Source organism: Triturus cristatus, chromosome 3_2 (genome assembly GCF_964204655.1).
Source record: "Triturus cristatus chromosome 3_2, aTriCri1.1, whole genome shotgun sequence".
In the NCBI taxonomy this organism is placed as follows: Eukaryota; Metazoa; Chordata; class Amphibia; order Caudata; family Salamandridae; genus Triturus; species Triturus cristatus.
Genome location: NC_140584.1, coordinates 536,397,852 through 536,414,973, shown reverse-complemented (window position 1 = coordinate 536,414,973; position 17,122 = coordinate 536,397,852).

The window sequence follows — 17,122 nt, the reverse complement described above, 5'->3', positions numbered from 1 at the left end:
TGTCCAGCAGGCCCGGGGTGTGGGAGCCCCCCGTCCTGCAAGCCAGCTGAGGGTCCGAGCGCTGGGAAAGGGGGTCCACCGGGGCCCGGGGCTGGAGCTCTGTCCCTGGGTGCAGCTCCGACCCAGGGTGCAGGAACTCCCTGTCCCGCAAGCCAGCCGAGGGTCTGTGCGCTGGGGACGGGGATCCACAGGGGCCCGGGGAGGCTCTCCCCGGTCTGGCTTGGGTTCGAAAGCTGGGCCCGGGCCCGAGGCTTGTGCTCCGTCCCAGTGTCCCAGGGTGTGGGAGCCCCCCGTCCTGCAAGCCAGCCGAGGGTCCGGGTGCTGGAGAAGGGTGTCCACCGTGGCCCGGGGAGGCTCTCCCCAGCCTGGCTAGGGTTCGGAAGCTGGGACCGGGCCCGGGGCTCGTGCTCCATCCGGCAGGCCCCAGGGTGCGGGAGCCCCCCGTCCTGCAAGCCAGCCGAGGGTCCGGGCGCTGGAGACAGGGGTCCACCGGGGCCCGGGGAGGCTCTCCCCAGCCTGGCTAGGGTTCGGAAGCTGGGCCCGGGGCTTGTGCTCCGTCCCAGTGTCCCAGGGTGCGGGAGCCCCCTGTCCTGCAAGCCAACTGAGGGTCCATGCGCTGGGGAAGGGTGTCCACCGTGGCCCGGGGAGGCTCTCCCCGGCCTGGCTAGGGTTTGGAAGCTGGGCCCGGACCCGGGGCTTGTGCTCCGTCCCAGTGATCCCGGGTGCGGGAGCCCCCGTCCTGCAAGCCAGCCGAGGGTCCGGGCGCTGGGGAAGGGTGTCCACCGGGGCCCGGGGAGGCTCTCCCCGGCCTGGCTAGGGTTCGAAGCTGGACCCGGACCCAGGGCTTGTGCTGTGTCCCAGTGTCCCAGGGTGCGGGAGCCCCCCGTCCTGCAAGCCAGCCGAGGGTCCGGGCGCTGGGGAAGGGTGTCCACGGGGCCCGGGGAGGCTCTCCCCAGCCTGGCTAGGGTTCGGAAGCTGGACCCGGACCCGGGGCTTGTGCTCCGTCCCAGTGTCCCAGGGTGCGGGAACCCCCCGTCCTGCAAGCCAGCTGAGGGTCCGGGCGCTGGGGAAGGGTGTCCATCGGGGCCCAGGGAGGCTCTCCCCGCCCTGGCTAGGGTTCTGAGGCTGGGACCGGGCCCGGGGCTTGTGCTCCGTCCGGCAGGCCCCAGGGTGCGGGAGTACCCCGTCCTGCAAGCCAGCCGAGTGTCCGGGCGCTGGGGAAGGGTGTCCACCGGTGCCCGGGGAGGCTCTCCCCAGCCTGGCTAGGGTTCGGAAGCTGGGCCCAGACCCGGGGCTTGTGCCCCGTCCCAGTGTCCCAGGGTGCGGGAGCCCCCCGTCCTGAAAGCCAGCCGAGTGTCTGGGCGCTGGGGAAGGGTGTCCACCGGGGCCCGGGGAGACTCTCCCCGGCCTGGCTAGGGTTCGGAAGCAGGACCCGGACCCAGGGCTTGTGCTCCGTCCCCGTGTCCCAGGGTGCGGGAGCCCCCCATCCTGCAAGCCAGCCGAGGGTCCGGGCGCTGGAGACAGGGGTCCACTAGGGCCCGGGGAGGCTCTCCCCAGCCTGGCTAGGGTTCGGAAGCTGGGCCCGGGGCTTGTGCTCCGTCCCAGTGTCCCAGGGTGCCGGAGCCCCCTGTCCTGCAAGCCAGCTGAGGGTCCGTGCGCTGGGGAAGGGTGTCCACCGTGGCCCGGGGAGGCTCTCCCCGGCCTGTCTAGGGTTTGGAAGCTGGCGCCGGACCCGGGGCTTGTGCTCCGTCCCAGTGATCCAGGGTGCGGGAGCCCCCCGTCCTGCAAGCCAGCCGAGGGTCCGGGCGCTGGGGAAGGTTGTCCACCGGGGCCCGGGGAGGCTCTCCCCAGCCTGGCTAGGGTTCGGAAGCTGGACCCGGACCCGGGGCTTGTGCTCCGTCCCAGTGTCCCAGGGTGCGGGAGCCCCCCGTCCTGCAAGCCAGCCGAGGGTCCGGGCACTGGGGAAGGGTGTCCATCGGGGCCCACGGAGGCTCTCCCCGGCCTGGCTAGGGTTCTGAAGCTGGGACCGGGCCCGGGGCTCGTGCTCGTCCGGCAGGCCCCAGGGTGCGGGAGCCCCCCGTCCTGCAACCAAGCCGAGGGTCCGGGCGCTGGAGACAGGGGTCCACCGGGGCCCGGGGTGGCTCTCCCCAGCCTGGCTAGGGTTCGGAAGCTGGGCCCGGACCCGGGGCTTGTGCTCCATCCCAGTGTCCCAGGATGCAGGAGCCCCCCGTCCTGCAAGCCAGCCGAGGGTCCGGGCGCTGGGGAAGGGTGTCTACCGGGGCCCAGGGTGGCTCTCCCCAGCCTGGCTAGGGTTCGAAAGCTGGGCCCGGACCCGGGGCTTGTGCTCCGACCCGGGGCTTGTGCTCCGTCCCAGTGTCCCAGGGTGCGGGAGCCCCCCCGTCCTGCAAGCCAGCCGACGGCCCGGGCGCTGGGGAAGGGTGTCCACCGGGAGCCCGGGGAGGCTCTCCCCAGCCTGGCTAGGGTTCGGAAGCTGGGCCCAGACCCGGGGCTTGTGCTCCGTCCCAGTGTCCCAGGGCGTGGGAGCCCCCCGTCCTGCAAGCCAGCCGAGGGTCCGGGCACTGGGGAAGGGTGTCCACCGGGACCCGTGGAGGTTCTCCCCGGCCTGGCTAGGGTTCGGAAGCTGGACCCGGACCCGGGGCTTGTGCTCCGTCCCAGTGTCCCAAGATGCGGGAGCCCCCCGTCCTGCAAGCCAGCCGAGGGTCCGGGCGCTGGGGAAGGGTGTCCACCGGGGCCCAGGGAGGCTCTCCCCGGCCTGGCTGCTTTCAGAAGCAGGGACCGGGCCGATGAGCAGGGGTGGCTGGCTTTATCTGCTACGCTGGCGGAGCGGAATTTTCTGCCCACCCCTATTTATAATGCATTTATAAATGTGTCTTTGAGGTTTTCTGAAGTTTCTCTCTCCAAAAGAGTTCAATGCCTTCTGATTCATGCGAGGTCACTATATTTGTATTTTTTATTTTTTTTTGCCTTTTTTTGAAGTTTCTTGAAGTTGCATCTTCTTAATAAAGCTGCTGGGCTTTCAGCCTCAGTTTCCATGTCTCACATATCTGTTTCCTTCATTTTTAGAGCGAGCGTTCCCAGACACCCCGGCTCAAATTAAGGTGCCACTAACTCACTCCCTCGATCATACGGTGAAGGTTCCCTGAGCCCTGTGCTCAGCCCCCTGCCCTTTTGACCCTTAAAAAATCTCCCTCCAACATTTGGTGGCGTGAGTCGGATTGGAAGTACGGGCAGATAGGAGACAGCTGGGACGGAGAGGACGCAGACGAAACACTTGTGACTCCTTTCTGGCTGAACCACAGAGAACAACGCTCGGGTAAGTTTATGTGACTACCTGAAGTGCTTGTGTCTTTTTTTGGTAACAGTTTGAGGGGAGCGCTTGTGAGATATCTGCGTTCCTTCTTCCTTTCAGTTTTCTTCCCTGTCTGGCTGGTCTCGTTAAAGGACTTTCTAAAGCTGAGGAAGCTTGTGTGTGAAATGGAATTCTGAGCCAGGGAGTGAAGTGAGGAAGTTATGTGATATACGTGTTTTTTTTGCCATAAATAGACGAACGTTATTACTGTGCCTTTCGTGGAGCCAGAGGGAAGACTGCGTCTGGCATCTTTCAGTGCTCATTTTTGTTTTATTATTGTTATAAGTTGTTACTGTGCCTCTCTACATATAGCTAGGGGAGGGCCTCTGTCTAAGTCACAAGGACTTGACAGGGAAGGGAGGATTGCGTTTGGCGTCTTCCAGTAGTTATCTATTTGTTGTTATAACATGTTACCGTGCCTCTCTACATATAGTTAGGGGAGGGCCTCTGTCTAAGTCACAAAGACTTGACAGGGAAGGTTTTCCCCCTCACCCTGAACCAAGAACAAAGGGAAAAGGTGTATAAAAATGGGGCTGTGTCCCCACAGAAGTGTTCTCTTCCAGGATCCTATCTGAGGGGGGCTGCTGCTGCTGGAGGCCAGGAGGAACCTCACTTAGGACTGCCTTCCTGCCTGGAGGGCCCAGTGAGCTGGCCCCTGGCCCAGCCTTGCCCCCCATGCCTACCTTCCTGAACTTCACCAGGACTTTGTTCCTGGACCTTGCCTGCCAGCGCCTGGGAAGCGCTGCACTTTTATTTGAGAAGCGCCTGCATCTGTGGCCAGCAGCGCAGCGCTGCGATAATCTAGGAGGGAACCCCGATGTAGGGATTCCCCCGCTTTGCCCTGGATTCAAAGCGGGTGCCCACCCCGCATTGTGGCGCTCGTTGGCGGGTTCCTACCCCGCTTATTTAATTATTTCATTGGCGGGTGCCCACCCCGCTTATTCCCGTGTATTTTGACCTTAGAACGAAGGCGGGAGCCCACCCCGCGCTTCGGTGTGAGGGAAGGTAATCACCGCCGCAGGCCCGGAGTCTCCGCCTCGTCATCTCCCTGCCGCGCTGGGATTGGTCCAGCGGGAGGGAGTGTTGCCCACGTGACCGGGGCCTCAACGGAGGAAGCCGCGCTGTGAGTGGAGGAGGCGCGAGCCACCTCCTCCCTCTCCCCCCGAAGCCACGCTCTGATTGAAGGAAGCGGACGGGAGCCTACCCCGCGCTTCCCTGAGGGGAGAACAGAGAGCGAGTCAGCGAGCAGCAGCATCGCTGCTGCCCGGCCGGAGTGCTGCCGGTCCCGGAGAAGTGGGAGGACGACGCCGTGGAGAACTGGTAAGTGTGGGTGTCCCCGCCGGTCTCTCCTCCGCGCTGTGCTTGTTGTAGAGCCCCGAGAAGGCTCCAACGTACGGGGGCATTGTGTGCTGCTCAGAGCGCTAGTGCGCTCCAACGGAGGGGGCCTCTTTGTCCTGATTGAGTCCCCCGAGCGGGACTCCAACGACCAGGGCATAACTGTTAAGAGCCCACGAGGCTCCACGTGACTGGGGTGCGTTTCTTCTCGTTTGTGTCCTAGAGCCCACGAGGCTCCCACGCTGTTTTGGGAGCATTAGTCATGCCAGAGCCCTGTGAGGCTCTAACGTTTGGCCCCATCATTTGTCTAGAGTCCAGGAGAGGCTCCAACAACTGCTATATTTGTTTTAAAAGGCACAGTGGTGCCCACGCTCATTTTCCCAGCTGCCCAGCACTTAGTGGACAGCTGCAATGTTTAGGTTGTGCCTTGTGCGCCCTAGCTTGCGCAGCCTGCGCAGTCGCGCCCTGACTTTGCTGGATATTGGGCCTTTCTGCACCCCTGAAAGGCCAGGTTGGCCTGGGGACAGTTTTGCTGTGTTGTGCCCTCACCTAGGGTACATGATCTTTGTTACCTGTGTGTTTTTGCGCCTGTGCATTGCCGTTATGCTATGATCATTCCTAATGTGATTGATGCAATGCTTTGTGTACCCCTCTAGATGTATTTTTATACCTAGGAGGTTGTGTTACCTAGTATAGTGTTACAAGTGTGTTCCTGGTTCCCTGCGTAACATTTTCCTAAGGTGGTTAGGGAAGCGTAGGTGGTACTTACCTGTTACCAGTAGTTACTGGTTGTGTGCTACATGTGTTATTTTGTGCTACAGTAATTTTATATCCTAAGTTCTAAAAGTGCTAATTCCTGACAGTGGTCCATGTGGCCCTGTCCCCTGTACATATAATCCCTTGTAAAATTCTGCCCAGTGCCAGTTGGCACAGTGTAAATTGTGTGAATAGTATCTAATGTGTTTTGGTATAATACAAAGGCTATTTTTATATAATAACTTGTGTGGAGTTTCTTTTGTGGTGGGCCTTGGGTGTTGTTGCTGGGTGCGCGCGCAAACGCTTTACACATCGCCTCCGGGATAAGCCTGACTGCTCGTGCCAAGCTACCAAGGGGGTGAGCAGGGGTTATCTTTGGCGTGTAACTCCCCAGCCCTGACTAGAGTGGTGGTTTCTGGTGGTAGTGATTTTTGGTTTCTGCGCACGTTCCCTGTGTCCCAGAGTAAAGTGCGTGCGCACTCTGAGTGCATGTGGTGAGATACGCCTGGCCTCCCATAGGAATGCATGGGGAATGTATGTGCCCCTGGTAGTTCCTGATGCGTGGGGTGTGCAGGGTCGAGTCTGGTATGTGCGGACTCGTGTGATTGAATGCTGCGCAATGATGTATGCAGCATGTACGTGTCTGGTGTGGAAGTGCCACTTCTAGACATGGGTGTGCGTGTGCTGTAAAGGTGCGGACACGTGATTGGCTGGAGCTGGCTGGTGAGCCTGGCTCCAGGAGTCTGGATGGGGCTGCCCCGGTGGTGAGTGTTGAGATCAGCATGTATGATGTGAGGGAGTGGTGCACCTGGGTCCTGTGAATAGGGCTGGGATTTCCCCACACAATGCTGGCTCCGCCCCCTGTGGTGCGACTGATGACCCTAGCCCTGCCAATGAATAGAGTGAGGGGCTGAGCACATCAAGGGTGCTCCCCAACCAGCTGCGACTGGTTTTCCCCCTCACCCTGAACCAAGAACAAAGGGAAAAGGTGTATAAAAATGGGGCTGTGTCCCCACAGAAGTGTTCTCTTCCAGGATCCTATCTGAGGGGGGCTGCTACTGCTGGAGGCCAGGAGGAACCGCCACTTAGGACTGCCTTCCTGCCTGGAGGGCCCAGTGAGCTGGCCCCTGGCCCAGCCTTGCCACCCTGCCTACCTTCCTGAACTTCACCGGGACTTTGTTCCTGGACCTTGCCTGCCAGCGCCTGGGAAGCGCTGCACTTTTATTTGAGAAGCGCCTGCATCTGTGGCCAGCAGCGCGGCGCTGCGATAATCTAGGAAGGAACCCCGACGTAGGGATTCCCCCGCTTTGCCCTGGATTCAAAGCGGGTGCCCACCCCGCATTGTGGCGCTCGTTGGCGGGTGCCTACCCTGCTTATTTAATTATTTCGTTGGCGGGTGCCCACCCCGTTTATTCCCGTGTATTTTGACCTTAGAACGAAGGCGGGAGCCCACCCCGTGCTTCGGTGTGAGGGAAGGTAATCACCGCCGCAGGCCCGGAGTCTCCGCCTCGTCATCTCCCTGCCGCGCTGGGAGTGGTCCAGCGGGAGGGAGTGTTGCCCACGTGACCGGGGCCTCGACGGAGGAAACCGCGCTGTGAGTGGAGGAGGCGCGAGCCACCTCCTCCCTCTCCCCCTGAAGCCGCGCTCTGATTGAAGGAAGCGGACGGGAGCCTACCCCGCACTTCCCTGAGGGGAGAACAGAGAGCGAGTCAGCGAGCAGCAGCGACGCTGCTGCCCGTCCGGAGTGCTGCCGGTCCCGGAGAAGTGGGAGGACGACGCCGCGGAGAACCGGTAAGTGTGGGTGTCCCCGCCGGTCTCTCCTCCGCGCTGTGCTTGTTGTAGAGCTCCGAGAAGGCTCCAACATACAGGGGCATTGTGTGCTGCTCAGAGCGCTAGTGCGCTCCAACGGAGGGGGCCTCTTTGTCCTGATTGAGTCCCCCGAGCGGGACTCCAACGACCAGGGCATACCTGTTAAGAGCCCACGAGGCTCCACGTGACTGGGGCGCGTTTCTTCTCGTTTGTGTCCTAGAGCCCACGAGGCTCCCACGCTGTTTTGGGGGCATTAGTCATGCCCAGAGCCCTGTGAGGCTCTAACGTTTGGCCCCATCATTTGTCTAGAGTCCAGGAGAGGCTCCAACAACTGCTATATTTGTTTTAAAAGGCACAGTGGTGCCCACGCTCATTTTCCCAGCTGCCCAGCACTTAGTGGGCAGCTGCAACGTTTAGGTTGTGCCTTGTGCGCCCTAGCTTGTGCAGCCTGCGCCCTGACTTTGCTGGATATTGGGCCTTTCTGCACCCCTGAAAGGCCAGGTTGGCCTGGGGACAGTTTTGCTGTGGTGTGCCCTCACCTAGGGTACATGATCATTGTTACCTGTGTACTTTTGCGCCTGTGCATTGCCGTTATGCTATGATCATTCCTAATGTGATTGATGCAATGCTTTGTGTACCCCTCTAGATGTATTTTTATACCTAGGAGGTTGTGTTACCTAGTATAGTGTTACTAGTGTGTTCCTGGTTCCCTGCGTAACATTTTCCTAAGGTGGTTAGGGTTGCGTAGGTGGTACTTACCTGTTACCAGTAGTTACTGGTTGTGTGCTACATGTGTTATTTTGTGCTACAGTAATTTTATATCCTAAGTTCTAAAAGTGCTAATTCCTGAAAGTGGTCCATATGGCCCTCTCCCCTTGTAAAATTCTGCCCAGTGCCAGTTGGCACAGTGTAAATTGTGTGAATAGTATCTAATGTGTTTTGGTATAATACAAAGGCTATTTTTATATAATACCTTGTGTGGAGTTTCTTTTGTGGTGGGCCTTGGGTGTTGTTGCTGGGTGCGCGCGCAAACGCTTTACACATCGCCTCCGGGATAAGCCTGACTGCTCGTGCCAAGCTACCAAGGGGGTGAGCAGGGGTTATCTTTGGCGTGTAACTCCCCAGCCCTGACTAGAGTGGTGGTTTCTGCCTGGCTTTGGCGCAAGCCCTAGCCAACCAGAAATCGCCATTTCTAACAGAAGGGAAGATTGCGTTTGGCGTCTTTCAGTGGTTATCTATTCATTATTATAAGTTGTTACTGTGCCTCTCTACATATAGCTAAGGGAGGGCCTCTGTCTAAAGTCACAAGGACATGACAGGGAAGGGAAGGTTGCGTTTGGCATCTTTCAGTGATTATCTATGTGTTTTTTGGTGCTTCTCTGAAAATTCAGAGGGGGCCCCTATTTCAGTACTAGTAGGGGAGAGGTCGATTACCGGACCCGCCTAGCTAACTGGCTTACGGATATCTCCTGTTTAGAGTGGATTAGAAGTGGTTTCCCTGGGATGATTTATTAGATATCATATTTTTGCTAGCTTAATCATTGTTTTTTTTAGGGCTTACATTATGTTTTTTACTATTATATAGATATATTTTGTGCAACGGAGATAGAGTTTACGCCTGTGCAGGAAGGCAAGGAGTTTGCATGATGCAAATCTCAGCTTTTTGCGGGCTCAGGAGCGGTTCCGAGTCCCAGATAAGATGTGCCACTCTACGTCTTGTGACTGGCACATGAGGATTTATGATAAACAGTTATCAGACTTGCTCGGTTTTTGCGAGGGACTGTCAGTATATATTTTTATTTCCAAAGACAGTTAACATGAGTATTGTGTAAATATGGTTTATGAACAGAACACCTTCCATTGTGGTGTTTTGTTCTCTTCCTGTGTTAAAATGAAATGTAAAGACGTTTATTTTTTGCTATGTTATTTTAAGACACCCTTCTGTACGCATTTAGGCCAGAAGAGGAAAATGCGCAAATAGCGCTGTGGGTTTATATATATAGATATACGTGTACATAATATGCTTCACATTTTGTATAATTGAAGAGCGAATATTTTACGGTCAAATGTCTTTTTATTATGGACTTTTTTACCATGCATTGTGGTTGTCTTTTTAAGCATCTGTGCCTGGCGCACCGACCTTTCATGTATTTAGTAAGACCAATAATAACTAGGATTGTTATTGTTTTTTATATCAAAGCTGTTGCCTTTTTTGTGTATAGGTAGTATTATATAGTTACCCCTTGCCCCCCCCCAGCCCCTGTCTGACCCATGTGGCGCAGCACCACATTTAATTAGCACAGGTCACTTTCAGATAACTGACCACGTAGTGCACAACAATATACCCCGAATTGTTTAAATATTTCCTCACATTTATATTTTGAAGTATGTACTTGGTGACAGGAGGTTGTGTCTGGCGTCTCCCACTTTGTGCCACAAATACGTGTTTATGGGACTGCATCTGGCAGCTCACATTTGTTTTGAATTTTGATTACTTATTTGGTGTAAATTGTATTGTTTGAACGTTTAATTCTGCAAGGAATGGGAGGCATCTTATCGCATTGAATTTAACAGTGTCTTTTTTTCAACTGCGTGCTTCCAAAAGAGGAGCTACTTTCCTTCATCACATCCCATTGTGGTTTCCTATCTTAGGCCTGGCAGTAGCCAACGCCTTTCGACTTCTCTCTCCATATTGTAATGGGTGTCCTCTGTTCTTCTCCTTTTTCAGCTACATGCGGTGTACTTTAATAGATATAACGCCTGTCACCTTCTCTCGATTTGCATTTTCGCGTCTCTCCCTCTCTTACCTGGCTTATAGGCCTTTCTTCCTGAAGTGACGCAAATCCTGTTCAATAGGTGCTCAATTTCATTATGATTCATGGTCAAAAATCCTGCGACCTTTTGAGAAAGTTTTTGTTGCGTGGGTGGCACTATATTTTCTTAAATAGTTCCCAGAAGTGACAACAATGCGTCATGTCCTATAGGTCAGAGGCACCTGATAATGTTGTCCTTTTGTGGTCAATAGTTCATCATTAAAAGAGTATAAAAATATGCTCCTTAGTCCATTCACCGAACTACCCCGCTGCAGTGACCCCTTGGGTCACTGACGCCTGTGTGGTCTCCTTCAGCCCTCTATCTAAGCATCTTTGGCTGAAGCTCTAATTTCTTATTGTACTTTGAAATGGTCTTTTTCTCTCCCCTCCACATTGCCCTTATTCTAAAACATTATTGCAAATCACTAATGGTTGTCCCTCCTAACTTAACACGTGCATTCCTAGCATTGCAGTAAAGTGTATGTTGCATTTCCATTGACTTAAAATATATTTGCATTACATGAGTTTGTTCTTCACTCCAGAAATGTGTCTTTAAATGCCAAGACTTTGCTAAGACTCCCAGGCTGTATATAGAATAAAAAAAATTTAAAAAAAGGGTTATTTTTCATATAAATCAGAAAGCTATTTTTCTCTATCGTTTACACGTCTATTTTGTCATAAGTTTGCAGAAGCTCCCCCTCAAATTAAGCTGCCTTCGTGCAGTGTCCCAGGACAATGAAATTTCACCCTTTCATTGCCTTTAAATGTACTTTGAAATTTTAAATTCTTGCATGATTAATTTTTTCATTTAAAGGTTTGCCTTCTAGATACTTGAGCGTCATAAACATCTATTCTTGTGTTACTATTTTTTGCTGATTACAATTGTAGTTTTGAATAGTCTTTCTGGAGCTATCAAACTGATGAATATATTCTCTGCTGTGTTAATGATTTGATGAATAAAAGTGGCACTTCAAAGTAAGACCTTTGTTTTCAGAAGGGAAATACTTATCATTCATCTCTTATTTTGCTTATGAGCCCTCCTCATCTCTTTCTCTCACAGTGGTACCACAGGAGATGTTATATATAGGTGTACGTCTCTTGTGCACTGCAGTGAGAAGTCTGGGTACGTGCCAAGCACACCCACTTTAACTGAGACAGGTTCAACTAGAGACCATGCAACTGGTGCGCGGTGCATCCAGTGAATACTGTGTCTAGCTTCCAAGTAGCTGCCTTCACGACTCTTAATTACGGCTTTTGCATGCATTACTCGCCACAACTAACAGCACCTTTTTGCGTTTTCTGGTTGCTATTACGTCCTAGACTTGGCCCAGCGTCAAATGATAGACCAGCCACACAAAAGAAAGAGTGACATAATAGGGTGAGGTCAAGGACTGCCGTCCCTTACCGCCCAGAGCACAATGATAGCAGATGCAATACCAGGTAAAATGGAGCTGTTCCTTTTGATATTTTTGGATCATGGCCCACAATATTAAATAGACTAAAGATGCCATCAATATAAGTAATATAGTTTCCTGGCAGAAAAGGAGATACTTTCAGTTTCAAATGCATATGAATATCTCTCTATTTGCATGGCCAATTATAATTCACACTGAAGATTACACCAAATGCTATAATACTGAGCAACCAAGTACAGAATAATTTACTCCTACCTGCGTCCAAATTCAGCAGCAACTGAAGCAGGCACAAGCAGTAGCCTGAATGCTAGGGCAGATCCAGTAAGTGCTTGGAAATTGTGTCTCATGGCCAAGAAAGTTAGTGACACTAGACTTAGAGCAACGTAAATGTCGGAGCAGATGGTGAACATTAGACAGAAGATTGGAATAAGCAAGTAAAGACTGAAGACTGTTCCCTTCCAATTTCTTGTGCACAGAAGTGCACAGAAGAGGGGAGATAAAATGATGGAGTAGAATGCACGCTAGATATACCCATGGTTTGACTTCATGGTCACACGTCAAATGCTGCTAGGTCTCCTCAGCCTTTCATCTTTCCAAGTTGGATAAAATGAGTACCATTGAGTTAGGGGAACAATAAAGATTTGCTATTTTGCGCCACCATTCTGAGTGAAAGTGTGCTTTACAAAAAGACGTGATATTAAATATTCTATTCAGCATAGCGTACGATTAAACACAACACATATTTTTAGATGTTACGAGGTAACAAAGAGTTAATAGGCTTTCACTTGGGCTGCCGTTAGAAGTAGCATTCCTGGCCGACCACAGATTCTCGGCGTTGAGCCAGGCAGGAAAGGGACTTCCTGTGGTTGGCAGCGAACATAAGATTTAGAAGAAAGCAAATGTATGTGTAGAAATATATTTGTGTCTGTGTAAGTGAACAAGAGAAATAAGTTGCCTAGAATCACACAATTTGGTAACGGGGGAAGCTGAGATTGAATACAGTGTTTCAGGTTTCACGTTGTGCAGTTTAGTGAAGGAATATGTATGTGTTTATGTGCAGATGGGTGAGAGGAGGTAAGGAATACGTTTTCGGATATGCACAGCTGTGTGCAGCCTTCAAAATATGAGACAACCAGAGATTCGTAGGAATAAGATTACCACAGGTAGCCACCACATGCCCTAGTGCTAGGAAAATATGAAAAAATAAATAATACGTGCAGATATAAAGTAGATTTCAATGTTAAAGGAGGTATGCATGGAGTGAGCAATGCTCAGTATCGCAGTGTTGTCAGAATAATAGGTGTGGATTTAAACAGGCCTTTTAAAATTAGAGTTGCAGATTTTAGAGGTGGTTGCATATATTTTGCAGTTCGACCACTACAAGTTTTTATTTCTCTTAAAAGTTTCTATCTTCTGTTTGGGTTCTTCTTTCGCTTTCTTAGTTAATCAATGATTAGAGGTTTTGCAACATTATTATTATTATTAGGGTCTTCCCTGTGTCTCCAAGAAGTGTATTGGATTTCCTGTCTTCGGGATGTTTGCTTACATAAGCTCAATGTTATTGTTTTCATCACCTCGTGTCTGGTTAGAAATAAAATCATATCACAGGCTCAGGATAAAATAGGCAAAATAAGCGCGACAATTGAGGGAAATAAATGAATAAATTGAGAGAAAGCGAAAATAGTTTATTGCCCATGTCTCACTCTGTGTTCACTCACAAATATTACAATGTTATGACAACAACTTAATGCCCCATATACTTCTCCATGAACAATGAATATATGTATAGGTCACATCAACTAGACATCACAGTGGCATTGAAATTATGTAAGAAGGCATATATTTGTATAAATTAACACCCGCTGCGAAGTTTCTTTCTACTCAGATATTCAGGCAGAAGGAGAAGGGCCCCATCATCCCTGAGTCCAAAGAAGAAGAGGACAGGTGATCAGCCACAATAGGAACACCACCATCTTCACAAGCAGATGTTCTTCAGAGTTGGAGAGAATATTGGAAAAATAAATTACAGTGTAAGGTGGAATGTGCTAAAATGCATTCTAAATGCAGTGCATTCGCCAGGGACACAAAGGATAGGAGTAAATAAAAGTAGTAATGTTGTGTTTATATTATGTTTAGGTATTGATCATTAGTAACGAGTATATGCCAATACAGAAGGATAGTGTGCATTGAATAACTGTGCTTCGTATTATAATGTTTCAAGGATACAATGTGTACAGATTTAATATGTGTTTTAATATATAGGTGCAATCTTTCAGGGTGTTTGAAAATAGGTTTCAACGTTTAGGGATTGGCACAAAGGGGTGTGAAACTTAATGAAATATATACTTGTTCATGGGGCAGGTTGCTTCTTAAATATATTTGTCCTGTAACAAAATCCACTTGTCCCTTTTGTGCCATGTAATGCAGCGACAAATTATGGCAGCAATGTCATTATATAAGAGCTCTGAAATAGCCTCTCTGATTATGTTAGGGCTCCTTCCATAGTAGGCTTTAAATACTAACAATTCCCTTATGTTGCCACGTTTCCACAGATCTACATACTGGGCTGAAGGTAATGGTAAGCAACAGTTCTGGCTCACAAAAAAGTGGCTGAAGGAAAAGTGAACTTGCAATAGCTCAGATTTTCGCTTAAGCAAAATAGTACACCTGCAATTTTGCTCATGCTTAAATACAGTTCACAAATATTTTCTAGGAGTACGATTTCTTGGCCTAGTTCTGTAGTCTTGTGAATTTACATAGTTGTATATCTGCACTTAATACAAGGACATGGGTGCACTTTATTTCATGATTTGGCCCCTAATTAGGTCTGCCATTAACAATGACCTTTTATGTTTAGTAAAATTTGTCCCTCCCTCCCTCTCTTGGCTAGCTTCACTGTGAGTGACTTCATTCTGTTCTTTCACAAGGAGCATATCGACACACAGTTGTTTTATCCAGTGCCAGGAACTACTCTGCAATGAGTGATTTTTTAGACCACAACAATTTTTGCTTTTGCCAATATTTGTTATAATGGTGAGGGCCCAGCAGCTCCCACACCAATGAGGTTTCACAAAAATATTGCCAAAACAAGTTGTGCATTGACAAAGCCAAAAGGCTGGCCAACAATTTCATTCGCTTTACCAATGGTTGTTTTTTTTATGTTGCAAAGAAATGGTACCTACCTTATTCCAATATTCGAAATGTTTTTGCATTTTTTTTGTGTGAACATTTTTATTTTGAAAGCAATGAAAAGCAATGAATTATCAGTCTTGCTTTCAAGCTTCTGCAAATATTTGCATCTAATTGGAGAGCATTCTGAGAGCAGTATACATAGACTCACATTGCTAAATATTGAAAAAGTGTGTACACATTTTCATACTCTAGAAACAATCGCAATGGACCGCGCTCCGCTAGCCCCTCCTCCGGGTCGCCCTAAGGGAAGCTGGTACATGAAGTTCTTGGGTGGTTCACCCCAGTGGGTGCAAGTAAGTACTTGTTAAACTGATGATCTCTAGACCCGATACATGTCCCGGGTTTTAAAATATCGCCCGAGACATGGCTCGGGTTTCGGGATAACTTCCCTCATCAGTAGAGAAAATAGTTAGGGGTGGAAGAGAGGGCCGCCAAACAACCGTGAAAGGCCTCAGTGCCCCCACAGGCACGCAGGTGCGTCGTCCAGGAGCTCGTCAGCTCAAAGCTCGAGGGAGCCATTTTTAGAAACAATCGCAATGGACCGCACTCCGCTAGCCCCTCCTCCGGGTCGCCCCAAGGGAAGCTGGTACATGAAGTTCTTGGGTGGTTCACCCCAGTGGGTGCAAGTAAGTACTTATTAAACTGATGATCTCTAGACCCGATACATGTCCCGGGTTTTAAAATATCGCCCGAGACATGGCTCGGGTTTCGGGATAACTTCCCTCATCAGTAGAGAAAATAGTTAGGGGTGGAAGAGAGGGCCGCCAAACAACCGTCAAAGGCCTCAGTGCCCGCACAGGCACGCAGGTGCGTCGTCCAGGAGCTCGTCAGCTCAAAGCTCGAGGGAGCCATTTTTAGAAACAATCGCAATGGACCGCACTCCGCTAGCCCCTCCTCCGGGTCGCCCCAAGGGAAGCTGGTACATGAAGTTATTGGGTGGTTCACCCCAGTGGGTGCAAGTAAGTACTTGTTAAACTGATGATCTCTAGACCCGATACATGTCCCGGGTTTTAAAATATCGCCCGAGACATGGCTCGGGTTTCGGGATAACTTCCCTCATCAGTAGAGAAAATAGTTAGGGGTGGAAGAGAGGGCCGCCAAACAACCGTGAAAGGCCTCAGTGCCCGCACAGGCACGCAGGTGCGTCGTCCAGGAGCTCGTCAGCTCAAAGCTCGAGGGAGCCATTTTTAGAAACAATCGCAATGGACCGCACTCCGCTAGCCCCTCCTCCGGGTCGCCCCAAGGGAAGCTGGTACATGAAGTTCTTGGGTGGTTCACCCCAGTGGGTGCAAGTAAGTACTTGTTAAACTGATGATCTCTAGACCCGATACATGTCCCGGGTTTTAAAATATCGCCCGAGACATGGCTCGGGTTTCGGGATAACTTCCCTCATCAGTAGAGAAAATAGTTAGGGGTGGAAGAGAGGGCCGCCAAACAACCGTCAAAGGCCTCAGTGCCCGTACAGGCACGCAGGTGCGTCGTCCAGGAGCTCGTCAGCTCAAAGCTCGAGGGAGCCATTTTTAGAAACAATCGCAATGGACCGCACTCCGCTAGCCCCTCCTCCGGGTCGCCCCAAGGGAAGCTGGTACATGAAGTTCTTGGGTGGTTCACCCCAGTGGGGGCAAGTAAGTACTTGTTAAACTGATGATCTCTAGACCCGATACATGTCCCGGGTTTTAAAATATCGCCCGAGACATGGCTCGGGTTTCGGGATAACTTCCCTCATCAGTAGAGAAAATAGTTAGGGGTGGAAGAGAGGGCCGCCAAACAACCGTCAAAGGCCTCAGTGCCCGCACAGGCACGCAGGTGCGTCGTCCAGGAGCTCGTCAGCTCAAAGCTCGAGGGAGCCATTTTTAGAAACAATCGCAATGGACCGCACTCCGCTAGCCCCTCCTCCGGGTCGCCCCAAGGAAGCTGGTACATGAAGTTCTTGGGTGGTTCACCCCAGTGGGGGCAAGTAAGTACTTGTTAAACTGATGATCTCTAGACCCGATACATGTCCCGGGTTTTAAAATATCGCCCGAGACATGGCTCGGGTTTCGGGATAACTTCCCTCATCAGTAGAGAAAATAGTTAGGGGTGGAAGAGAGGGCCGCCAAACAACCGTCAAAGGCCTCAGTGCCCGCACAGGTACGCAGGTGCGTCGTCCAGGAGCTCGTCAGCTCAAAGCTCGAGGGAGCCATTTTTAGAAACAATCGCAATGGACCGCACTCCGCTAGCCCCTCCTCCGGGTCGCCCCAAGGGAAGCTGGTACATGAAGTTCTTGGGTGGTTCACCCCCGTGGGTGCAAGTAAGTACTTGTTAAACTGATGATCTCTAGACCCGATAGATGTCCCGGGTTTTAAAGTATCGCCCGAGACATGGCTCGGGTTTCGGGATAACTTCCCTCATCAGTAGAGAAAATAGTTAGGGGTGGAAGAGAGGGCCGCCAA